Source organism: Thermobia domestica, chromosome 4 (assembly GCF_964235325.1).
Source record: "Thermobia domestica chromosome 4, izTheDome1.hap1.1, whole genome shotgun sequence".
Lineage (NCBI taxonomy): Eukaryota > Metazoa > Arthropoda > Insecta > Zygentoma > Lepismatidae > Thermobia > Thermobia domestica.
This window is the reverse complement of record NC_137457.1, coordinates 274,602,478-274,629,511: the sequence shown is the minus strand read 5'-3', so window position 1 is coordinate 274,629,511 and position 27,034 is coordinate 274,602,478. Positions and strand designations below refer to the sequence as shown.

Here is a 27,034-nt window from a genome sequence, read left to right as displayed (position 1 = left end):
GCTCACGACCTTCTATGTCTGACTCATTTAAAAATTCTTTAAGTTCTTTCTCAATTCTACTTTGGCGAGGAGCACGATTTGCTATTGTTCCATGCTGTTGCAGATTTCCACATACAGTAACGGAATAACGAAGTAATAATTTCCTATCAAATATGCGTCTTCAGTCAGTGTTGCAGGCTTCTGCTTGTATATTCTAATTATAATGCTTAATAACACCAGTGTTGCAGCAGCATAGTTCTTTCCCATCAGTACTGAAACTTGATTCTCTCTCTCTCTCTTTATAATATATATATATATATATATATATATATATATATATATATATATATATATATATATATATATATATATATATGTATATATATATATATATATATATATGTGTGTGTGTGTGTGTGTGTGTGTGTGTGATGTGATTATAATATAAAGTGACATATTTAGATGTTAACAGGTTTGAAGACATATACTAATAAAAAATAAAATATTCAGGTGCCAAGGAAATAATCAGGAATATATATATATATATATATATATATATATATATATATATATATATATATACTTAATATTTATCATGTGTTGTTGGGAACGCAGAATCAGAATAATAGTTAAGAGTGCCCGTGCATATTGTAATACCAAAATTATTTCAAAGGAAAGTAAAATAGCCAAAACACTGGCATGTAACTACGTATGCGATGAATAGTCCGTTAGTATTACCAAGGGAGGTTTCTGAGGCTCTAAACCTTTCTTTATTTATAAATAGAAAAAAACAAAACATTAAAAACTAAGCAAGTACGTTTTATGATGAATGGTGTCAAGCCTAACAACATCATTTTTCTTTTTAGAATTTTTTATCCAATTAGAAATGTTACAAGATGTGACAAAAATAATTTGTCGGCCTCCCATGCCCTCTCCCTTGATGTTCGTATGGATATTCTGTATATGTTACACGTAGAACACGCAAAATAAGGTCGGCGGCTATTTAGAAAAGCAAATTAAAAAAAACAGCTCCCTTATTTACTTAGGATAATCAAATCGGTAGTGGTTTTTGATTCAGACAAAGAAAAATACATGAATGAAGTGGGATATGTTGTTTGGGCTGCACTAGAAGTTTGAGATTAAATGAAATAATCGAAGACTTCTAAGGAATTTTTATATGGTAATCAAGGGGAAGTGCAACAGAAAGGAAAGTAGACTGAATATTTTTCTTTACAAAAAGTGTGTTATTCATTTGAGGTGTTCGTTTAAGGTCAGTGGTTGAAATGGTACCAAATTTAACGTTAAAGAAATATGGATCAACAGATCTCAGAGGAAATAGAAGCTTAAATGACGGAAAATTACACTAAAAAGATTACAGTTAAGAAAAAGTAAAGAATGAACAGAGTTTATATGCTTCGAGTGAATAAAAATATACTTACAATAAATGCATTATGTTTATTTTTGTTTGTTTAACAATATCTTCTGAAGAAGAAACTGATGTCAAAATTCTAAGACGAAATAACGTGTTTGCACCAAGGTGTAGAAATACACATGAATTTCCTGAAATATATGGAAATATATATAAAATTATCAGAAATCATAAAAGGAAAGCACTTTGACTTTAATGAGCGCTGTCCGCTAATTCATGTGTATAAAATACTTATGAAGGACACTGTCTACAAATTCATAAAAAAAAGTATAAACTATGCAAATGAATGCTACTCTTTAACATAGCGAAAAAAAAATTAGTAGCTCGAGATTCCATTTGCATATAACGACTTCATGATTTTCTCAATATAGATTCTGTTTTCTGAAGTTGAGGACTCCTGAACTAAGAAATCTGGTCTGTCAAACAAATATGATGCTCATTTTCAAAGATTCGCCTGGAGTCAGTTCAAGGTTACCAGAGGAAGTATCGCGTAGGGTGATTCGTGAAATTGTTCAACTGGCACGCTACAATACTTCACTAATACAAAGTAACATAGTATGCCGTGCGACATAAAAACATCTTTAATTCATTGTTTATTACAATAGAATTAATTATATAAATTAGTGATGTTGTAAAGTTTAATCAAAGGAATTTTCAAACTCTCAATTTCACATCCTTTTTGGACACACATGATATACAGATTGGGTTGAAATCACGCCTTATTTTTAATATATTTCCCTCCTAAAATGTTGTATTTATAAACTCAATCTTTTGCACACATGTTGTTTATTATATGCCATTATCTTTTCCAAAGTTACAATGCATGTGTGCTCTAGTATTTTCTTGACACTGTCTCAAATGATTAGATACGTTTGCTACAACCTTTCTCAAACCTCAGCAGGAACATCACTTATGACCTCACGGATATTATTCCAAATTCATCAAGAGTTTGTGGTTTGCTGCAAACACTTTTTCCTTGGTCCACCCTCACACAAAAAGTCGCTCTGATGAGATCTGAACTTCGCACTAACCATTCTGAAAGAGCCTGGCAACTTATCCAATGTCATGCGAAGCGTTCATCAAGTCATTGCCTTATAGGCAAGGTGTAACGAGCGGGAGTTCCATCTTGCAAAACCAACAGTTCATGTGACTCTTTCTATTGAAAAACTGTAAACCATGAACACGTTATAACATTTTCAGATATCTTTCAGCATTAGTAATATATCCCAACAATGAAAGGCAAGTTAAAAGACAAGTAAATGAATTGCTAGAGAGTCAACCATTAACGTCAGCAAGAAAAACAAACAAGAAAGAAGTGTTCAAATTAATACAGAAACTAAAGCCTTTCAAAGCTGCAGGTCCTGACAACATTCAAAATATTTGTATCAAAAACTATGCAAATGATACAAATTCCTTTTTAGTCAAAATCATAAATGCAATAATGAGACTAGCCCACTTTCGCACTGAATGAAAAACAGGAAGAATAGTTGCATTACCGAAATCAGGAAAATATCCTAAATTTCCACAAAACTATAGAACAATTAGCTTACTGAACACGCTAGCTAAACTAACTGACTCAATTATATTAACTAAAATAAAACACATACAAAATAAAAATGTATTAATAAAAGAGCAGTTCGGCTTCAGAAACCACCACTCTACCACACACCAACTAATTAGAGTCATGACATAAACATAACATAAATTTAACAAAAAACAAAGTATAGTAGCAGTATTACTAGACATAGAAAAAGCTTTTGACATTGGCCTACCAGATATTTACATTAAACTAATCTCTTTATACCTGAAAAAACATAAATTGTACGTATTAGTTGCAAATTCTTAATCTATCCATCGAAGAATAGAAGCAAGTGTCCCTTAGGGATCTCTCTTAGGTCCGGTACTCTTCAGTATTTATGTAAACGACATACCAAAACATATAGACACCAACATAGCACTCTTTGCTGATGACACATGTATATATTCTTATAGCTGGCAACCAAATCAGGCAGTAAAATATATTCAAAGACACATTCCGACAATTGAAGAATGGTTTAACAAATGGAAAATAAAAATAAATAGTACTAAATGTAAGGCTGTATATTTTACAAACCGTTGAAATTTTTGATACCCCAATAAACTGGTCTAATAAAGCAAAATACCTCGGTGTCACCCTGGACAGAAACCAAGATTTCAAAGAACACACCAAGCTGCAAATAGGCAAGGCCACTGGCCCACTTTCAGAACTGAATCCGCTATTAGCAAGCCAAAACATTAGTAGTAATGTAAAAGCAATTCTATACAAAACACTTATAAGACCGATACTTACATATGCAGCCAATGCTTGGGAACATGCACTGATAGGAAATATGAAAAAAATGCATATATTTCAAAATAAAATCATAAAATTAATCACCAACTGTCCTAGTTATACTAGATTAAAACCATTACAATATAGTATGAACATCCTGCCCATTGCTGAAATAATAAAGACCCAAGCGAAAACTCTTTACAACAACAAACATAAAATTAATAGCACTTTAATAAACACACTTGGCACCTATACAATAAACTCCTACACCAAACACAAGAGACCACTACACCTAATATTAAACGCATAAAATTCGTATTACTCAGAATATAGAAAAGTACTTACCTTAAGCTTATGGTAAAATATATAGATATGTATGTGTATATGAATGCAGGTATGAACGTATATGTATGTATTTGTATATATATATATATATATATATATATATATATATATATATATATATATATATATATATATATATGTGTGTGTGTGTGTGTGTGTGTATGCGTGTGCCCGCGTGTGTATGTGCATGCATATACAAAGCGTTCAAAAAGTCTCTATACACCTGCATCGTGGCAAGTCAAAGTCGCATTCAAAGTCTCATGAAATAAAATTTTATGCGAAGGTTTGCAACAATGCTATATTATCACCTTGCGTGAAGTTCCTTTCTTGGATTCCAGTCGGCAAAGGGAAGTGATTATTGCATCTAGCTAGCGGTCTCTAAAACAATGGTTTACACGGTTTGTTATGGACAAGTCTGATGATGTTTTGGATTTTTTTTTTTTTTTTTTTTTTACTGATGAGGCCAGGTTCCATTTATCAGTTTACGTCAATGCCCAGAACTCATGCTTGTGGTGTGCAGAAAACCCACATGTCATACATGAAGTTCCTCTGCATGACCAGAAGGTAGGGGTGTGGATTGCAATATCCAGAAGAAGAATAGTCGGCACCATATTTTTCAGACAAACAATAGACGCAACTCATTATTGTAAAATTATTCACCACTTCATGGGAGAACTAACGGAAGACGAAATTCGTAATGCTTGGATACAAGATGGTGCTACAGCACATACAGCTCGCCAATCTATGAGATTACTGCAAGAGGTGTTTGGAGATCGAATAATTTCAAAGGGATTGTGGCCACCTCGGTCTCCTGAATTGTCTCCTCCGGATTTTTACTTCTGGGGTTATGCAAATAATTCTGTTTATAACTCCCATACGCTACAAGAACTCGAAACAGCTATTCGAGATTTTGCTCATAGCATTCCACATGAACAACTTGTGAGAGTATTTGAGAACAAGAAGGAACGTGTGCAAGCATGTTTGGAGGCTCATGGGGGATATTTCCAACATTTGGTGTGAAAATGTGTGTGTATATGATACGCCCTGTACATAGTGATTTTATGCCATAAAATATAATAAATGTTGAGTAAAATAATTTTCTCGTTGCTTTGAATATGTGACAATTCAGGTGTATAGAGACTTTTTGAACGATGTATATATATATATATATATATATATATATATATATATATATATATATGTGTGTGTGTGTGTGTGTGTGTGTATGTATATATGCAGTTACAAAAATCTTTTAAAATATATATTAAAATATTATAAAATTAAAAATTAAAAATTTAAAAAAATATTTAAAAAAAAAATAAAAAATTAAAATGAATAAATAAAAATGTATATATATAACAAAACATTAACCAAATAAGAATCTACAGGGAAATATAAAAGTATGCATGTATATATAAGCACGTGAGCATACATAACTGAATATCAGTATATATGTACAAATATGTATAAAATTAGCACAGATAGACAAATCTGGGTAATAGACATATACAATAGACACTAATAAAAAATCTGCATAAGTTTCTTTTCAGGAACGAATCACGACGACCAGGCGAGGCAACGGAACAAGCAGAAGAATTGCATGACAAAAGAAAATATAACAAAGTCCCCACTAACAAAATACTTCCCTACTACAGACAACACAGACCTGATAACAGCCTTCGGTGCGAGCGGTCCCGGGTTCGATTCCCGGTGGGGTCACTCGGTCGAAAAAGTGTAACAGCTTTTTCAGGCCAGCCACCCTGAATGAGGTTTTCCTGGGTTTTCCTCATTCACACCAGGCAACTGCCGGGGTGGTACCTAACTTATAGGTCCCAGGCCGCTTCCTTCCTTTCCCCATCCTTTCTTCCTTCCCTTTCCCCGGATTGTGTGCTCGCCGAGGGACGTCATCCCTCAAATCGTGAAGGGCTACATGGCCTTAGATGCCGAAAGCCCAGAAATCCAAATCCTAATCCTAATCCTAACAGACCTGATAACAGATTAAATTTTAATCAATCACAGAAACAATATTATTAACATACAATTACAGACTCATTTACATGGATTTTCACCACCCCTTCAAGTGTGGTTTTGCCATGTAAATTGCCTATGCATACAGTACGACCGATAAGGGTTTTCTTTCCTGTTTTCCAGGTTTTTTTTTGTCCCTCTATCGAAACAAAATAACTCTTCTCTCGCGCATTCATATCTTCTTGTTTACCCTTCTTTCTATCTATCCACACATAATAACAAATTCGCGTGTAAATTTCTTCCGTTATAGATAGAGGCCGCGGTACACACACTCCCCACCGACAGACACTTTAGGCTACTAACAGTATGGAGGTGAGGCATGTAGAATGTTGGTTGATGCCTTACTCACTATCCAGGACGCGGGCTTACCTGAGGGGCGTCCTTACTTATAAATTTTCTGTTTCTGTTTCTGTTTCTCTATATCAAAGTGTCTGACTTTTGTTCTACATACTAGCTGGACCTGCGCTGTCTACTCAGCGCATTGTTCTTTTATGACCATGATTCTCCTTTCCACTGTGCATGTCGACTTACTCACACAAGTAAAGAATAGGAAATGCAGAAAGGAAGTGGATTGCTATGTATAGATGTTGGAGTGAGTTTGTAGCAAGTTTTGTTGAAGTAACACCATATCAGGTGGAAGTAATTTTTCTAATAAATCCATATCCGTCTGAGTTCGCCTCATTGCACCTCTTGATGCCTTTGAAGATGCCAGCATGCAATAGGTTTTGCCATTCAGATTTAAGCAAAGCGCATGCAATGTCCGTCAACCTGCCATACGTAACTTATCTGCTGGTTGTCCAATACCATAGTTTCGGCCTGCAACCATGTTAATATTATGGACTCGAAACGTCCCCTAAATGTCGAATAGAACAATAACAACACACTTTTGGGAAATTTAAATGATAACTGGTTAATCTACACAAAATTTTGAATCGACCAATGAAAACGGCACGTTTCTAGTACCTGTGGTTTTCGAGATCTTATTGTCGAAAGGACTAGGCATAAACACGTAAACCCAGCGTTTTAATATATAGACTAGCTGAACCTGCGCTCTCTACACAGCGCATCATTCACATATGAGCATGAATCTCCTTGTTATTCCTCACATCTGTACATGTCCTTTTACAAACACAAGTGAAAGACGTCTTGACAAAAATTGGCAAGAAATACCATAAAGGGGAGATTTTTTCGATTACTTTTTCAATATCTCGCACCGTTTGCAAGTTTTGAGCCTACTTCCGGTTGGAGTTTTTAATTCATTTATGAACAGTGTTTTCTTTCTTCTTGCATGCAATATGTAATAAGCAAATATGATACATTACCATTGAAATTTTAACTGTTTCTGCAGATCTGAAAAATTCAAGTAACAGCACAGTCCTGTTCCTTCATTTTTAGCACAGTATCTGCACAATTCATCAGAGGAGAGTGATTGTTTTTAAAGTTCAATATCTGAAAATTTTAGACTCCCAAAATTTGATATTCTTCACTATTGCTTTTTGAATGTTTGACAGTTTTTATAAAACAACACCGGTCAAAAGAAAAATATATATTAATAGCCTTTGCGTAACATCTGCGGCAAATGCATTAATAATAAGCATAAACAGAATGTGTTAGGAACATACAGTATATCTGATCTTTTCAAAGCCAATTTAGGTGTTAATTCCCTTTTTGCATCCATCTGTAAAAAATATATATATCTCAACTTCACTTCTATAATTTGTTTCTGACCTTGAGAAATGAAGACATTTTATTAAAGAACATAGTAACTATTACACAAATGAAAAAAAAATCTTATAATATTGCCTTCCTCCCATCCAGCAACATCTAAACTGATGCTATTCTACGGATCAAACACAAATATAAAAATGTATTTCAGTCACGTTAACAAATATCGTGAGAACGAAAGAGAAAAGTAGTGAAAAATGCTTACCAACAAAAGTTCCAAAAATGGCATTGGAGGAGACCTTAAAAAAGATAAAGAGAGAAATATACATTTAAGATGTTTAATCATTTACTGTAATGGACATTGTTACATACTTAATTGAAATAATAACATGTAAGTATTTTAAATGACAGAAATTTCTTAGACATATTTCGTTGCTTTCTAGTTTTCTTTTTGCGGGGGAGGGGGGCAAGGAAATAAATTTAAATGATTGAACATCATAAATTATTTTCATGTCCGGGATTAGGAGGATAAGGGTAAGTGTTCAGTTCCATCCTAATGCTCGTCAAACCGCCCCGTAACACATCCTGCTATATAAATGAGCCCATTATTTTTGTGGGACAGTGGCATATGTATACGGCTAGCAAGGGAGATTCACGCTCTCAAGTTGAATTAATTTCAAGTGTTTGCATAGGTATTTAAATGTTTATTTAACATTAAATCTTCTCAAGGAAGGATTAAAACCACACCATCCTCTTGTATATGCAATGTACTGGATTATCACATTATTGTAGAGAAACATTTAGTCCATAGGATAAACATGGTTTAATTGAATGACAACTTTATCACGAGCAATGACTCGTATTTTAAGCTTAAGCACAAAACCACTGATATTCTTGATATTGAGGGGCTAAACATCCCAGAGCCGAAGTCACGCTTCACCCTTGGTTTGAGACATTGAGCATTATATGTTTGAGTTTTCGGCAAACATTAACATGATACTATATGCACATGACATAAGTTGAATGATGACTCCAGATCACAAGCGGTCCAAGTTACTCTTGGTTACTTGTGAAAGCGTTATGGTCACTTACTAGCAATCTGTCCCGTGAAAGTCATCACCGTATGCCCATGTTACATAACTGGAGGTGTATGATTCTTTCACTGCGATTAGATACTACGAGAGGTGTTGATTTAATTCCTCTGTCACTTACACCAGTTACACGTTGAACATGAATGATTCGCATTTATGTTCAGTAGAACACATTAGTGAGAACTGTCCTGCTACTGTTGTTTGTTTTTACCGATGTGATTTTCCTGTGAATATTGTAGGAGTCACCATCATCTTTAATAATATAGCTCGAACAAAAAACCAATAAAATATAAATTTTTACTATCCAGCACCATATCTAGCTACTACTGTATCTTCTCCTTAAGTAGTACGGAGTTTGCTTAACGCACCACTAAAAGTAACCCAATGATCCGGGCACCTCATGACCGTTACTAACAAAGACTTTTGATGTTTTTGCCTGCTATAGGTTTACCTTTATAGTGATAAATATCTATAGGTTAGAGTTCCTAATTATATGCTTTAGAAGACATTTTTGAAATGTAATACTTATAATATCTAAATAATGTAAATTGTAGGATAGAAGTGTTTGTGATTGAATAGCGCTATAGAATGTACCCTGTAATTTTACAGTGTAATTTTTCCGAAACGGTTGACGGGAGAGACAGAAGACACATATTTCTTAGACTTACATCTTAACAATAAACTATTGTAAACTGTGTCACCGCTTATCTTACCGTCGGAATGAAACATGGTATAGATACTTTTGAGCACAGCTTAATCTCAGTGCGGGTTTCCCCAGTATTTACATTGAGGATTTATCAGATCTCATTGTTGTGGAGATCTGATGCATCAACTGTGAGTTTCTACGCATTGATAAGTGTTCTCACCTTCGGCGAGGTAGAGTCCGTCTAGTATAGCTAAGTTGTTCAGAAGGAACTTTCAATTACGAACAAGAAGCACAAAGCACTCCTAATTTAACGATTGCTTCATTTTAAAGGCCAGATTTTAAACAATTAGGTATTGCACGGATAATTGATCTGGCTCTCGCAAGAATTGGATTACACTTACGAAATATCAATCAATTGCCAAAAATGTACTAGACATTGAAACGTAAGAAAGTGTACGTTATGTTATTTTGGAAAGTCATTTTCTGGACTTCATTGCAGCAAATGGTTACATTGACTTCCTAAACTCAAACAAACTTAACTATGACGTAAATGGTGCACCAGCACATTAATCCGGTGTTGTGCTTGGCACCGGATCTGCTGAGTTCTATGAGTTGTAATTCTGCTTGTGATAAACATAATGTAGAAATGACTAGAATCATTTGAAAAACATAATTTATACACCGTAGCTTAATTTATACATCAATTTTCACGAGGATCCTGTAACGATGTGGAAATGAGTTTCTTACAATGACTAAGTATGACCCATGTAGTTGAATTTGAACATAAGTAAACATATAGGCTATATTTAGATAGTTTCAGTGAACAGAGATATCAATTCTCCAGTGTATGTATGATGACTATACAATAAATACCCCTATTTCTCAAGGTGAAACTGTATATGTTTGCAGGGCCCAAAGCCACTCTATATGATTTTAATGCATTCGGATTGGTTCAAGATTGATTAGATCCTGTAACGGCGCGGGAGTTTTTTTTAAGCATGACTAGTGTTGACTCATGTAACTGAATGTAAACAAAACCAGGAATCTTACTAGGTATTCCTAGTTACCACAGATTTCCATTTCTCCATTATGTACACAGTAATTAGTATGCAGTAAATACTATCGCATGTACTTGGTTAATAATTTTTCAAGCTGGAAACTTACGTGATTGCTAAATTACAAATTTAAATGAAATAGGAAACATCAGTGAGAGTTTTTGGGACAAGAGGTGAAACTAGAAATAGTCTTCAGTTTAGTGCTTTAGAATGACAAGATTTACTAATGAATAACTTGTCATCGATGCGGTATGCCTACAACTTCCAAAAGAAAACTAATGAGTTATCGAAGCAGAGACTAAGAAAACTTCTATTAGCAAGTCTTTAAGGTGATTATTATTTTTTGCAGTGACTTCTGTATTTCTACTTACCTCCAATGCCAGAAAAGCGTATCCTGTTTCTGGGTGGATAACCAAAACATCAGGTAATGCTGAAATATCCTGTAATTAATATTTGTTTTCAATAGATCTGCATTCATGAACAAAATACTACAAATTCAAAATAAAAATAATTGTACACTATAAAAACATAGAAATTTATAGATTCTACGTGGTGATCAGACTAGTTTACGCGCCTTATGCGTAGTAGATGCAATGTGTGTTCCTAAATAGATCATTAGAGGAGACAAAAGAACTTTGAACGTAATACAAATCATTGTAACATTGTACTTATTTCATGCATGATTGTATTACTGATTTTTAAAATCTAGTATTTGAGAGGAATCGCTAGTACACCGCTATGTAGTACTGTGAATCTCTCGCATATGAAGTTGAACAGTAAAGGATGCAATAGGTTGTGAGGTGAAGTGTTGTTGTTTGTGAACTTTCCTGCTTGTAATATGTCTAGTTAAGCATAAATAAATGGTTTAGTGTTAGAAAAATAAACATAAAAATACAGTTATCATTAGCGAGAGTATGATCTTTCCATATTACAATAATCTGAACATCAAACGTAACTATACGATGAATTAAACATGAGATTTTATTTACCATTATCTATCGATACTTGTCTCTTCCTGTGCACGCATATACAGGATGTCCCAAGAGAAAGGGGCAATACTTCGGAAAATGGTAGTATGGGTGATTCTAAGCAAAAAAAGTTCATATGAACATTGGTCCTCATCTCAACGCTTTGAGACCTACAGGTTGTGTATCAATTTTAATTTTTCATTGCATATTGCTCACCCTGTAGTTATTCTACAGAGGTAGGACACGGTGAATTTGAAAGGTGATGGAATAGCCTTTGCAATGGTATGCAACATGTGGCACCAGTGTTTTTGGAAGAGAAGTTATTGAGGGATATTTGAGAATCAGTGTTGCCATCCAAATTCTTTAAATAACCTCAACTTTCTCAAATTTCCCTCCACAGCTTTCCTTCCAGAGATACCACTGCCACATGTTGTATATTGTTGGAAAGACTATTCCATCGTCTTTCAAATTCGCTATATTTCGCCTCTATAAAGTAACAAAAGGGTGAGCAATACACAAGATAGAGTCAAAAATGGTTCACAACCTATAGCTCTCAAACGGTTGAGATTAGGACAAATGTTTATATAAACTTTTTTGCTTAGAATCACCCATACTACTCCTTCCCAAAATATTGCCTTTTCTTCTTGGGACACCCTGTATATATCGGGAAATAGTAACAAAATCAGACGCTTCGCTGGTGTGGAGCATTAGGTCAGAAACATAGACATTACGCAAAAATGACAAACAAAAGACCTTTCGAAATGTGAATTTGGAGAAGATTGGAGAGAATTAGCTGGTTCGTGCGGAAAGTGAATGAGAGTATTAAGAATTGTGGGGGAGGAAAGAATGATTTTAGATATTAATAAGAAGATGATGAGAAGGTGGTTATTTCGTTGGATAAGGAAGAGTTGTATCATGAGGGATGTACTAAAGAGTATGGTGGCATGAAAGAGAAGGAGAGTACGAGGAAGAATACAATTTGTTGACTGTATTAAAACAGGATAATCATATGTGAGAACGAAGAGGTTAGTTGAAGACCGTGTAGCAGTGTTCGAAGTGGGAAAAAACAGAGGCGGTATGTTTTATTGCGATTTTGACTCGACATACAGGCTATCTAAATGATGAAATGCAGTGACGATATATTGCCTAAAAGGTTAGATTTTTCTATTTAAATAATGAATCAAAATCATTGGAGAGCTTCTCTGTAGTAACGAGGAGGGGGATATGGAAAGACTTTGATCCCCTACGAACAACAACTTTCTGAAAAGAAAATATCCCCTTATGGTTTACTATAGAGAATTATAGACGAGAATGCTAAAAAAACCGAATGAGAATATTAACAACTTCCTGAGGGAAAAGTCTCTGTTTACTTACTCGACTGTGGGGTATTCCAAATCCTCGGAAGATCCGCCCCATTAGCAGACAACTCCTAAATCTGTCCATGCTCAAAACACGACATTTATACGCATTAAGGCAAGAAGACACATATACATACATAACAAAGAAACAATTCAATATGGCACATCAGAATTTAAACTAGGTGAACTTCTTTGAAGATACCAGATTTTAAAAACATCTGGCTGGAAAAAGGTAACAAAAATGTCGGTCTTATCAACTTAGAAATTATTTCTCAATAAGAAATAAAATATTTTTACGTGCAAACCTATTCGTTAATTACTGTGTATAAAAATGGACTTATTAAACGTATTTAGCATCTACTTTCCAGAGACGGTATGTTTTAATCATTAAAAAACCAGAGACGGTATGCCTTCACAACTACAAAACCAGAGACGGTATGGAATACCACTGCATACCGTCCCACTTCGACCACTGCCGTGGAGCACGTAATTTTCACAGTTGCTTCTAGTGACTTGACAATTATGGCAGAATATATATGATGATCATACTGACCCTTTGCTTTATTTTTAGTTTGACTGAAAATCTTCAAATTATAAATAAACAGTTCTGTTTTTCTTCACAGTCAGATCATTCATCTGTTTTCGAAATATTTTCGGAATATTTGCTACATAATGAATACTTCACTTTTTAGGAGAAAAAATCTGAACTTCAGGATTGGTCTCAAATCAATTCAATTTCGTTATACTTTTGGAATCTCACGCAAAAGTCAAGTGAGTATATTTCAGTATTTCTTGATTGTATAATCAATTGAATAGAGGGGTGGGGGGTTACGTTTGCGCTCACCACCACTAATAAGGATAATTTGTTCGATCCCAGGTCACTTGTATTTCTACACAACAGTTGATTTCGTTGGCCTCTCATATTCTATTTCTCCAAATTTACATTCATTATCCTCCAGTCTTCTTTAACCTAAATCGTGACAATTACAGTGTACGTGGGTTTTCTCGGGGCACTCCCGTTTCCTCCTACTTTCTTCATTCCACTATTTCATTCATTTTTCATCATCATCTTCTCCTTTAGGCTAGCCGGTATAAACGTGGGAAGTACGTAAAACATAATAATTTCATTTTCATTTTTAACCTAAATCGTATAACAGACATAATAAGTATTTCGTTTTATTAATATCGTATTTTTGTAATGGATACAATAGGTTACACATTTAATTTGAATATATGTAATTTTTTGTACAATTCAGCCATAATAAATCGTATTTTAAATGGGGCCTCTTATTCTCATTTCAAGCCCTGATATTTAACAACACTCAAAAATTTAAGTTAGTTTAAATTACACTGTACAACCTAACTTAAAAAAATTCAACTTACCTATGTACTTATTTACAATGCATTGCTTTTGCATTTTTTAATATTTTACATGTGTCAGAGAAGCTGTACTTGGTACGTACAATTTGTTTTGCATATTCCCACATTCATGTTCAGCTACATCTAAAGAAACAAAAGCAATTTTGTGTCCAAGTGTTATAGTAGTGTATGATTGAATTACGGATATATGAAGGCGCATAAATATGTAAATAACCTGTATATGCCGCTAAAATTAGTGCAATATATTTAAATATATTGGGCCCCAGAGAACTTTGCATTTGAATCAATTTTACACGAATCTCGATTGGACACTTCGCGAACGTACCTCGATAGTATCCATGTGATTTTTAGGAAGAAAAATATAGATTTCATGCATTTGTTTTTAAATGCTCACATTTCAGACCGTGAGTTTATCCGGTAACAGTTTGCGTCAACTAAACTCAAAACTTGTGATTTATTTCGCGTTTATAGGTATAACAGTTATATGTTTAATGCTTATGTGCGCGATGTTCTACATAGAATTTTGTAAAAACTGATATGGAATGATTTTCGTACGCATGGAAAAGAAGAAATAGAATATGCAGAATAGGATACATTTACACCACACGACAGCGAAGGGAGGGAGGAATGAAAATGCCTCTTTAGTATTGTTGTTGTTGTGTGTTGGCCCGCTGCCCATTATAAATTTCCCAATATTGCATTATACCAGAAAATCCTGAAAACAGATATTAGACCATTCAATATCACTCCATAAATTACAAATTACGTAATTCAAATAAACTTAATTTTTGTTTAGTGTATAATCTACGAATTAATTAGAAAAAACTTAGTACTAAACGTAGGATTAATAATTATCTGTACTATAATTAGATTTATCTAGCTGTATTACATATATTTGCACTTTGCTTAAGTAGAACTGTTTCCAAACTTTTACAAATTATCCACTCAGGTAATCTAAAAATAAAACTATCGTCCGTAAAACAAAAATAAACTAAGTAAGGCAAACCTTACCTGCTTCTGCACCCATAAGTCGCCCTGGTGTTACGGACGACCTCATTTTCAAAATCCTTGAAGAAAAAGTTAAATATATTTACATTAATATAAATAACAATACTACGGATACATAAAAAATGAGAACTCTAAATTTTCAGTCTAGACTATTTACTACAAAATACACAGTGCAACTTACAGTTGACGAACATATTTCTAAAGAGATATCTATTTACTTTTTTTTTTTTTTTTTTTCGAAATTTACATTGAACGGTTTTTGAATCTTTAGGATGAAATTCTGTGCAAGCTATTAATTTTACAACGAAAATACATGAAAAAAATACACATATTACCTTTTCCGTATATAGATTTTCCGTGTATTTAAACCCTTATTGTTTGTATAACCCAACAGCGCTAATTCCAAATATTTACAAACCACGAACTTGAATTTCGAGCAAAATCCTGAATTTTTTCCCTCTTCTATGAAAAAATACTGGTCAGTTACCGTTATTAACCAAAAGAGAAGTATAATCTTTTTTTTAAAATTAGGTGTGATGCATAAAATTATCTTTCCCTGAACAATACTAATAACTTAAATATAAAAGAAAAAAAACAAAAGTATTATACACAATTATACATGGAAGAAAAAATATGTATGGCATTTGCGTGATATAGCTACTGACAAGAAGAGACTGGAATATCGCCGATCTATCTCGGGCTGAAGTGTTGTTGAAAAGCTGCCACAAAACAAAAGATTTAATGGTATCGTTGCACAGAACATCCTATGATCTTCAGAACATGAGTTTGTTTTATTGTAGGATATAAAAAACAGAAAAATAATAACATTGTGGGTAATTGGTCCGGGACTCTTCGACAAATGACTACAGAAAGATATGTAATCAACATCCAGATGGGCACTACAAAAGGACAATGGCCTTAACGATACCCCATAGTGATTTTCGTTGTCGAGTCGAATATAAGTCTGAAGGTGAGTAACATAAAGAATTTTATTCATGTCGAGCAATCGACACAGAATCTGATGCAACACAGCATACATATACGGGGGAATCAAGGTTCCAAGAATATTGCGCCAAAGGTAACCCTATCAACACTGAGAAAAACACGTCAGAACTCGCAACACTGTAGTAGCAGTCGGATCATTAAGTCGAAGTTTAAACATCGTACTCGTGATACACTAAATGAAAGAAAAAGAAACCCCAGAAAAAGTCCATCAAGAATATGAGTTTGAACATAAATGAAGTAGTTTGGCATAAACGCTACATAGAGAAGTCAGTCAGGTAAAATAAACTGACCAATTGCTACGTGAAGAGACGAACACCCATTATGGGTGGTAGAAGTGAAGCAACTGAAGAAAGCTTTACATTGTAATCTAATATTTATTAATCCAAGTAATGCCGCAAATGTATAAGATACAAATTCATACATTTAAGACGAAATTAAATGGCCTCCTGATATATTCCAGACATATGGGTTCAAAAGCCTAGGCTGTAACGTTCGAAAGGGAACATTTGCTGTCAAGATCACAATGTGAATTCAAAAACTGAACTCAGTGAAGTGTAAATGCCAGAAATGGTGCCTAAATAACTGTGTTCTAACCATTTGAAGAAGAGTAGTCCAATCATCAACGATCAAAGGATACCGAATGGAAGCAAAGATAACTCCCAAAATTTCAACAGCACCCAGATAGAACAACAAACCAAAAATACATTTGACTCAAGTTTAAAAGGCAGAAATACTAAGCCTCGGTTCACTCTCAATTGTAGCCTGCAAGTTTATATTTGAAGTTTTTCAAGTATCGATGTTGAATGTTTCCCTCAGACTGATGCCACTGCTGTAGATAAATCATATTCAGGGTTCAAATCAAAAAATTGTATTTAAAATAGGGCATTTCCAGGCCTAGAAGAGTATTTAATTAAACTATATAACTCACTCGACCCAATAGCATGAAATCTAATCTTAAGTTTTCGTGAGGGCATTATTGCGAGAGAATGTACCCTACGATCACCTTTAACGACATTATGAAAATCTAATGCTAACTTAATGAGTTAGGATGAAGTAAGGTCTGCATTTTTAATAAATACGGTCCGTACTTGGAAATTCTCTATTTCAACTATGATTCTACTTACACTTTACATTGTTTTGGGTACGAAGAAAGAACTACCTTTTTTATAAGGTAGACTAGAAGCTTCTAGGTGGACTATAAACACTTCTACAAAGTATCGTATACATATTACATTAAAATGACAGTCAACCTCTTAGCTCAACTTTCTGTTCTTACACACATATTTTGTCGTATCCCCACAATAAATCCCACTAATAATTCGGTTCAATCGTCAGAATTACCCAGTGAAATGAAATATGTAAAGACCAATGGTTTCTAGGTAAAGCCCATTCACTCTATCAGTAAGCGATCGTGCTGTATCAGCATAACTGTAGGGGAGAGGGGGCAAGTGCGACAGGAAGGGCAAGTGCGTCCACCCACATATCACCAGTAAGATATGATTTGTGATATCTTGGACAAGGCTAGAATACAGTGTGAGACTGTAATTTATCAAGTGAACGTCGATGTGCAAGTGTGCCCGAAATTGAAATCTGATCAGGTAAATTTCTATTTTCATTCAATTTGAAGTAAGCATATCAGCATATTAAAGTCCAGAATAACCATGATTGTAAATGATTTGATGGGTAATCTATTATATAAAAGAGAACGCACAAATCCTTTGTTCCCTCATCACGCTAATACGGCTGAACCAATTTCTTTTATTTTTGGGGGGTTATTAGGATTTGGACCCTAGATGGTTTTTATCATATCACTTTAATTTTTGATTACCAGTGTCTTGAGATAATTGACCATTCAAGTGTCCATAACGTACAAATCCTTTGTTAGTTCATCATAGGTAAAAATAAACGTATTTATATGCAACCCGCATGACCGTGTCACTCGGCGGGTTAACATAAATGACAGGCGATATAATGTTAACATTTACTGCAATCTACTATGGTTTTTATCATATCACTTGAAAGCGAAAAAGTAAAAATTATCTAAGTAACAAAGTTTATTGCGTTCCGGGGTGACCGCAGCGAAGCGGGGCGGGTTAACATAAATGACAGGCGATATAATGTTAACATTTACTGCAATCTTCTATGGTTTTTATCATATCACTTGAAAGCGAAAAAGTAAAAATTATCTAAGTAACAAAGTTTATTGCGTTCCGGGGTGACCGCAGCGAAGCGGGGTGAACGCTGCTAGTAGGCAATATGTGTGGCAACACGAAGGTTATCACATGGAAGCTTGGCAGAAGTCCATGCCTCGAAAGAAAGACTAAGTGTAGGGTGGGGCAAGTGCGACTAGGAAAAAAAAATGAGTGGACGCACTTGCTGCTCCCCATCTGCCTCATGCGCCCATGACGAAACATACAGGAAACAGAGTAAGTGAATATGATATGAGCCCCATTACAAAGAACGCATTTCTAAGAGAACATAGTAAGTGGGTTTGAGAAAGCCAGCATATTTCCTATGAACCCAAATATTTTTGAAGACAGTGAGTTTGCAGCATGGAATCATATGAGACAGACTTTAGAAGAGAGGTCAAATGCTGCAGCAGTTAGGGCTACGCAGGAGAAGATGTTAGCAGATGATTATGGTAGCACCAGCAATCTACGAGAAGAGCATCAGGGAAACCGCGCAGGACTTCCTTTTGTGCCTGTTGGTACTGATCGGTCTACTGCAGGACCGAGTACTTCGTACGTTCCCCTTAGTGCGATATTCCCTTGCCAACCAAGAAGGACATTGCTTCTATAAGGAAGCGCAGATCTATGCAGCGTGAAAGGTCTGAAGTGATCACCAACTATCCATAAAAGAAAATGTTCGAAGAAAGACAATGCTCCAAACAAGCAAAATCAACGAAAGGTTCCACAGCCGTGATGACAAGCCCAAAACCATAAGAAGGAAAGTGCAAATTAATGAAGGTCCCACTTCTTCAATTGCAGCTGCTGAAGAAGACAATACATTGTGTCAGGGGCGGACTGGCAACCATAGGGCCCACCCTGCTAAACTGAAATGAGGGCCCACTGTATAAAAATGTAAAAAATGTACTTGGCATTCTTCATATGTATTACATATAAAAGTCCATCTTCGAATCCATAAATAGTAGGGCTATCCCATATTCATACAAAAGCAAAACATTAATTACAAAAAATTTGAAGTAGGAACATTTTAATAGTAACTCATACAGTGTGTAATTGGCGTTATCGTTTTTTATTGTAAACACACACAATACCGGAATTGGTGCTTTCAGTTATTTATATAGTGCTATTGTTTTTTTTATGTAATGAATTTAAACCATTTATTTAAACAAATGAATGTCATGTTTTAGAAAACCCACAATATATACATGTGCAATAAGTAAAAACTAATCTCAAGTCAACTTTGAAACACTACATAATTAAAGCACTGACAGAAATAATGTAAGTTTCTTTCCTCATAAATCAATTCTAATATCAAATTGGTTGAAATTTTCTACTGAATTGCATACTGTAACCTAATATAATATAATATTAATATGAATGCCAGAAATGTATCCTAATATTAATATCTTCATTATGCCCCAGTTACACTCACAATTTCAAATATCTACCTAATTCTTTGGAGCTAGATACAAGATCGTCAATCACTTTGTCGTAATCAAACGTATATGATCTTTCTATTATAAAAGAATAAAGTCTTCCAACAAATCTTGTCCAAGCGATGAACGCAACCGATTTTTGATCACTTTCATAATCGAGAAAATTCTCTCGCATGATGCTTGGGTACACGATAGAGTTAGAACTACTTATACGCTTTATACAACGATGGATATAATGGACCATAAAGATTTAATTCGTGAAGCAGGTGCAGTGCACAAACTAAACACACTTTACACTGTCTTACAGGTTTGCATTTCCATTCACCTTCCTCCTCACTCTCAGTTTCATTATCTTCCTCTTCTTCATTTTCCTCTTTTTCACTACTATGAGCATATTGCTCGCTGCCATGCTCATTTCTTAAAATATCTTGCTTTTTACATATTGGTGGATTATAATCCCTATAATGACGAGCAAATTGGAGCAGTTCCTCTTGAATTTGTTCTCTTTCCACTTTGCAATAATGTGGTAGAGTATTGAGAGCTGAATCAGGTAGTTCTTCTAAAGTACTTATCTCATGGAAACGGGTAGGATCCAGCCATGCAATGTCCTTCATGAGACTGTCATTGCAGATAAACCGAGAATGTAATTGCTCAATTGCAGTATCGAAAATAACATTGAAAACGTTTATCTGAAACACTTTTGATGGAGAATCTAAAATTCTTGCCTCATCATGGGAAAGCTCGTCTGCTTGAAGAGTTGCTACTGGTATTCTCTTTGCAAGGAAAGAAGTTTCAACTGCAACATCGTATCCTGCATCCTTCAATTGTCTTTTCAAGTCCTTTGCAAACTCCATAGCTTTAGTTTCAATAGAACAAAACACGTTCCTTTTTTGCTTTAAGTCTGATTGTAACGTACAAATCATTTTTGTAGCCGTTAGATAATCCAAACCAGATTTTTGCAAATACTCCGAAGTAGGTGTACATAGGTAAAAAAGTTGGCTGAAAACAAAAGCCACAAGAATGTTTTCAAATTTACACCAAACACTTGGCTTTAAATGTGACTTCTGCTTGAAAATCACTCATACTTGCAATAGTGAGTAGACATTGAAGCAGCGTCATGAACCTCTTCCGATCTTGCAAAGGTGTCGAAAAATCATCAAAGATACTCTTTAAAGCTCGATCTTTACTCCACCACCTTGTCAGATTTGTTTTTGGTAATCGGCAAAGTAGCTGTCTACCACTTGAGTTTTCTTCATTGTACTTAATCCACACTTGTATTCTTTTATATGAATCGCAGATGAAAGTAACTGTCATTTGAAGTAACCCAAGAAAGTCTTTTCGACTTTGCAACGTTCTATTGCATTTATCATTACCAAATTTAGAACATGCGCGAGACAATGCACATACTGGACATTCGAATTAAGTTTTTTGAGCTGTGCTTGAACACCGTTATACTGGCCACTCATGTTAGCTGCACCATCAAAAGAACAGCCTACAATATGCGATGTTGACAGTTTCAGCTTACTAAGTTCATCCTCAATCTGTTTGTAAAGACCCAGTCCAGTAGCTTTGTCAACAGGAATTAGTTTCAGAAGTTTCACTCTTACTTCACCATGGAGCACATACCGAACACACAATGCTAACTGTTCAATAACAGTAATGTCCTGGGTACAGTCAACTTCAACACTAAATGCACCAGCCTGCTTTATTTCGTTAACACTATTACTTTGAATCTGAAAAACAAGATAGGTTACTAACTTCTTGACAGATGTCTTCGATAAAAAAGTTACTAATGAACCTCTTCCTTGTAAACCTTTTTCACCACACTTGTCTTGGCGCAATCTTCTGTTTTGACTCTTCATAATCGCCTCTGAAACATGGTTCTTTAAAATATCATCATACTTGCATACCAATAAAACCAATTCTCAGAAATTTCCATGATTAACGTTTTTGTTGTTGAAACTAGCGGCTGCTTCTTCGCGCTTCCCTCGAAAAGCTAGTCCTTGTCGTCCAAGAAAAACAACTTATATCCAATATACTTTTTAAAATGTTTCTCCACAGTTCAACTTGAGCTTTTCTTCTGTCCATGAGACCTCTATCTACAAGTGTATTTATATCTGCACTTCTTGTGGCCATTACATAAGCTGCGGAAGCATTGATATGTACATTTGAATTTTCATGAACTGTAAGGTCTTTATAGAAATGTTTCTTAATGATTTCCTGGCCTGTTACAAGTGGACTTTCGCTGTCAATTGCAAAAACCATGCAAATAGAACAGAAACACAAGTTTCTTTCCATACAATAGGAAAACCACATTATCTTTTCAACAGTGTTATCTGAAGTAGTGAGATAATATGTTTTCATAGGCTTGAAAGGAAGAATCACATCAGGACTTTCCGTGGGTTGAATTGGATGTTGCTTAAGGAAATTGAGTTTCTCTAAAACCGAAGAATGTCGGGAAGGGGGTACAAACTTGACAAATCTGTAACTCCCATGCTATCAGTTTCATTCTACTTTCCTTGACGAAACACGTCTTCAGTATCACTATCCAATAGTTCATCTCCAAACTGATCTTCTGCTAATTCTGACTGAAGCTGATCAGGTATTGAATCGTTTGGACGTAATTCTTGGTTCACTTTTTCACAATTTCCGACTTCAGCTGATTCCAATGTATCCATAGGCCTACTGATCCCAATTGAATGCACTAGTGCAGATGTTAAGGTAAATAGATGTAATCATTGTCACAGTAAATACATAGATATAAATTCACATTCGAAAAATATTACACCAGTGATGAACGCGAATTTAATTAGGAAGTGACAGCTTCATCTGCTGTTAATATATGGCACTTTATATATCGACAAGTTACATTACATTTTACACATAGAATCTCCACATGTAAAAGGTGTTTAGTATAGGGTGTCCAGAAAATGGCGGACAAAAAGGATTCCACCGTGTAAAGGACATCAAAACAAGAAAGAAAGTCCTCTTCAACTTTGGTCAAATCCTACTAGTTTCGGAGATATAAGGCGCCGAAGCCATGGGAAAAAGAACTTTGGACCCCCATAGCTCCGCCACTATTAGTGATAGAGTGGATGTTCTTTCTATTTTGTAACAAGTTGAATAAGGTATATTCAAAATGCAATATTTCATAATTGTTCACTGACACATAACGAAGATACGAACGGAAGTGGCATGTAACCACAAAGGCCTTTGTGAGCAAATGCCGCTACCATTAAGATCTCCATTAAGACCTATTCGGGTCATGAGTCGGGTCGGGTCGACGTTCAACTGACCCGAGAAGGACTTAACCGACACGGCGCATAAGAAAGTTACCCGAGCCGACCCGTGGCTAGAGCAGCCCTGACCCTAGCGTACGTGACCTCACCCGACCCGTGTCTCAAGCAGGCTTGACTCGACCCCTGACCCATGAAAGCCTGATCTGACCCGTTTGAAAGCACTACGCGGCAGCAAACAGTTCAGTTAATTTCGTGTTCGCCTGTTAAAGTTGTGTAATTTCAAGTAAAAATAGCCATAAAAGATAAGCTACAATTGACTGAAATCATCCAAAGACGTGGCATATACATTATAATTTATAAACACCTTAGACAGAAAAAAAAATACCTGGCAACTGTCCTGCAGTACTCGAATGAGTCACATCACGCTCATTTGTTTCTTGGGGCTTCACAGATTCAAATAGCCTACGTTATTTTGGGTCAGATGCAGCTTTTTGTAAATCACATCTTCGTTTGTGTTCTTGCTTTTTAGCACAACTTTATATATATATATATATATATATATATATATATATATATATATATATATATATATATATATATATATATATATATATATATATATTCTTTACAGTAATCTTACAATCACTCCTATCATCCATACTGACAACCGCATCTGTCTTCCACGACAAACGACACGTAACTGGTGTTCCAATAATTGAATTGCTGTTATCGGATTTGCTCTTCGATGTAATATACAAATAAAACACGAGCCGAGGGCAGCAACTTCATAGTAATTGTTTGTATAAAACAATCGTTGTTAGTGGCGACTAATTTCTTTTCGCTTTACAGCACTGAAAAAAAAAATAAACAACGAAGCCTGATCCGGTTTCTTTCTTCGAAGCTTGGTCTGAGGACAATGCAGTTCAAAAGCGTTCCGGCTCCACCTCCTCTTTCCACAATAACAATATCTACGAAACTATTGTTTCTTTAAAACATCGCCACTCGCCGGCTTGTAAAAGGACCGGAGTAGGCAATGGTATCCAAATCCAATAACAGCCTGAAACCTACTGTGTGTCTTATATTAAAAAAAAAAAAGTAGTAGTTAACGGGCTCGTTTTTAACAGCTGCTGTATAACAAACCCCGCAATGTTTTAGGGCCTGACTGTCTCATAGACGGAACCTTTTCAAGTCGATAAACGTGAAGAAGAATAAGGTCTATTCATGAAAGTTTAACTTTACGTCTTTTTTATGCAAAACACAAGTTTGCGGGAGTTACCCTGCCATATTTTTGATGCTGGTAGGTTTAATTGAGCACATCTTTTTAAAATTGGTGGAGGGGGCCCACCTGTTTGGGGGGCCCACCCTGCATTTGCAGGGTAGCAGGGTGGGCCAGTCCGCCCCTGCATTGTGTGTATTACAACGAAAAATACACCGACATTAATACGGAGGAGTGCATAATATATGTGAAGTGCAATCAATGGATGCATGAGGAGTGTACTAACAACGAACCAGGCATGGATAATTCTGTTTACGACAATTGTTGTTAGTTTCTCTCTTCCCTACTCTGGACAGAATGGCAGGTGTGTATGGGTATTATTATTGTTTGTTGTACTGATGAAGACTATGGGATGATAGTCATGAGCATAATGTTTATCCCTGTTGGTTATAAGAACATAGCATCATTTAGAAGGCATTAAATGTTCATTTAATGTTTAATAATGCTTATATCAATAACAGTGACATGTTAAAAATTCGTTGTTCATACGTAATTTCACTTTGTCATATTATAACTATTTTCTTTTTTATTTGTAGTGTAGAACACATGTAATTCCTCACATCAAAATAAGAGAATTTCATACAGACCTATGGCGAAAAGTGCATAGTTTCAGACTAGGGCTGTCCAAAATCGCGAAAAAGCTAAATTTCAAAAGACCCTATTTCGAATTCGAGGAACTGTGGATGGTGGTCCTTATCAGTGTAAAGGAAGTCACGTATACACAATTCAAAAATGCATATTTCATAAATTTTCAATAGGTATACAGGGTGTAATTCTGAGATATGCTCTCAATAGAATTTTTAGATATAGAGGAACTGTACCAAATCCGGGCCCGGGTCCATAAAGTGGGCCCCCTCGATTACAGCTCCGGATGTTAGCGTAGAATGCTAGAAATACGCTGAGATATAGTTTATCGTTACTGCACATGCAGCGCTGGTTCCTGTGTTGATCAGTTAATCCTTTGTTCTGTAGTCAGCACGTGACTACTTTTCACGCAGTTAAAAGTTTTGGAGCTCCGGCGAACAAGTGTTGTTTTCGAAAGCTAGTAAAGAGGTAAGTGAATCAACTATTTATTTATTTAATCTTAATGGTAAGAGGTATGTTTTTATGTAATTAACTAGTAATTTGGACGTAGGGGTGACAAATAATTTGGAGCGAAAGTAAAAACACGTATGGTCGTAAAGTGGGCCCCCCTGGCAGTCCTAAAGCGAGCCCCCTATTATGTTGTGCAACAAGTAAAAAATATATTTCGTACCAAATTCTCATGACTCATGCAATTTATTTGCAGCTTTCAAGGGGACCAAAATGTCCAAAAGAAGTACGAAACTAAGAATGTGGAATCAAAATGGCATGGCCAAGGTCATAGATGCCATACGAAAGAAAACTATGGGTTGGAAGAAAGCTAGCAAAACATTTCAAGTTCCCAGAGCAACTCTTCAAAGGTTATCCAAAGAAAAATATGGAAATCCACTGATGGCGGCTGCGACAAAACTAGGTCGACCAACAATTCTTGGTCCTGAAATAGAAAAAGAGCTTGTAAAATACTGTATAGCCATGGAAGCCTCGCATACGTTGGGCTTACCCGTGAAGATCTTGCGCATATGGTTCTACAATTAGCGGAACGAAATAACCTGAGACATCCTTTTGGGAAATAAATGGCTGAAAGAAAATATGTAAAGCTCTTCCTGAAACGACACACACACACACACACACACACACACACAAAAAAAAAAAAACTTTCGGAAAGGAAACCTACAGGGACGTCTTACGCTAGGGCACTGGGTTTCAGCAAAAGCAACACAAAAAAATTTATGAACTTCTCGAAGATGTGTATGCAAAAGCACATTATACGCCGGACAGAATATACAACGTCGATGAAAGTGGAATAGCAATTGTCCAATCTAAGATACCGAAAGTTATTGGCTTACGCGGTAAAAGACAGGTGGCATCTCTTACCTCCGCAGAACGTGAGCTTCTTATTACGATTGTTATCGCAATGAATGCAGCAGGGTCGTATGTTCCACCAATGGTTATCTTCCCTCGCAAAAATATGAACAGTCAGCTTGAGAGAGGTGCTCCGCCAGGAACAATTGTGACAGTACATCCATCAGGATGGATACAAACCGATCTATTCACGAAATGGTTCCAACATTTCATCGATACAGTGAAACCTACGAAAGAGAAACCCGTAGTTCTGATTTTGGATGGTCACTACAGCCACACCCACAATATTGATATCATTGACTTGGCTAGGGAACATCACATCACAATTGTTTCCCTTCCACCCCATTCTACACACAAGATTCAACCCCTAGATAGGACGTTTATGGGTCCATTGAAAATGTATTACAACGAAGAAATCAGACAGTGGCTAAAACACAGCAACAGACCTGTTAATGCATATAATGTTATGGAGCTGTTTGGAAAAGCCTACATCAAATGCCAGACGGCTGAACGAGCCATCAATGAGTTTCGAGTGACGGGGATATACCCAATGAATAAGGATACCTTCACTGATGCAGACTTCTTAGAAGACGCTCAAAGTAAGGACAAGCCTTCCTACTACGACTTGCTGGGTGAAAGAGAAGCAGAATACGGTGGGAGCAGTTTCACTACACAGGACTGTCAT

At 35.6% G+C, this 27,034-nt stretch overlaps 1 protein-coding gene across 1 annotated transcript in view; it reads right to left on the bottom strand.

The window, feature by feature from the left end:
* The window catches only part of LOC145683519 (uncharacterized), a 375,576-nt gene that overhangs the window by 94,171 nt on the left and 254,371 nt on the right, over positions 1-27,034 (bottom strand). Inside the window, exons 20-23 of the mRNA XM_081754860.1 lie at positions 15,267-15,322; positions 10,921-10,989; positions 8,023-8,056; positions 1,419-1,539 (exon numbers count right to left, since the gene is read on the bottom strand). The gene's annotated coding sequence lies outside the window, so the exon portion shown is untranslated. The remainder of the gene's footprint in view (positions 1-1,418; positions 1,540-8,022; positions 8,057-10,920; positions 10,990-15,266; positions 15,323-27,034) is intronic.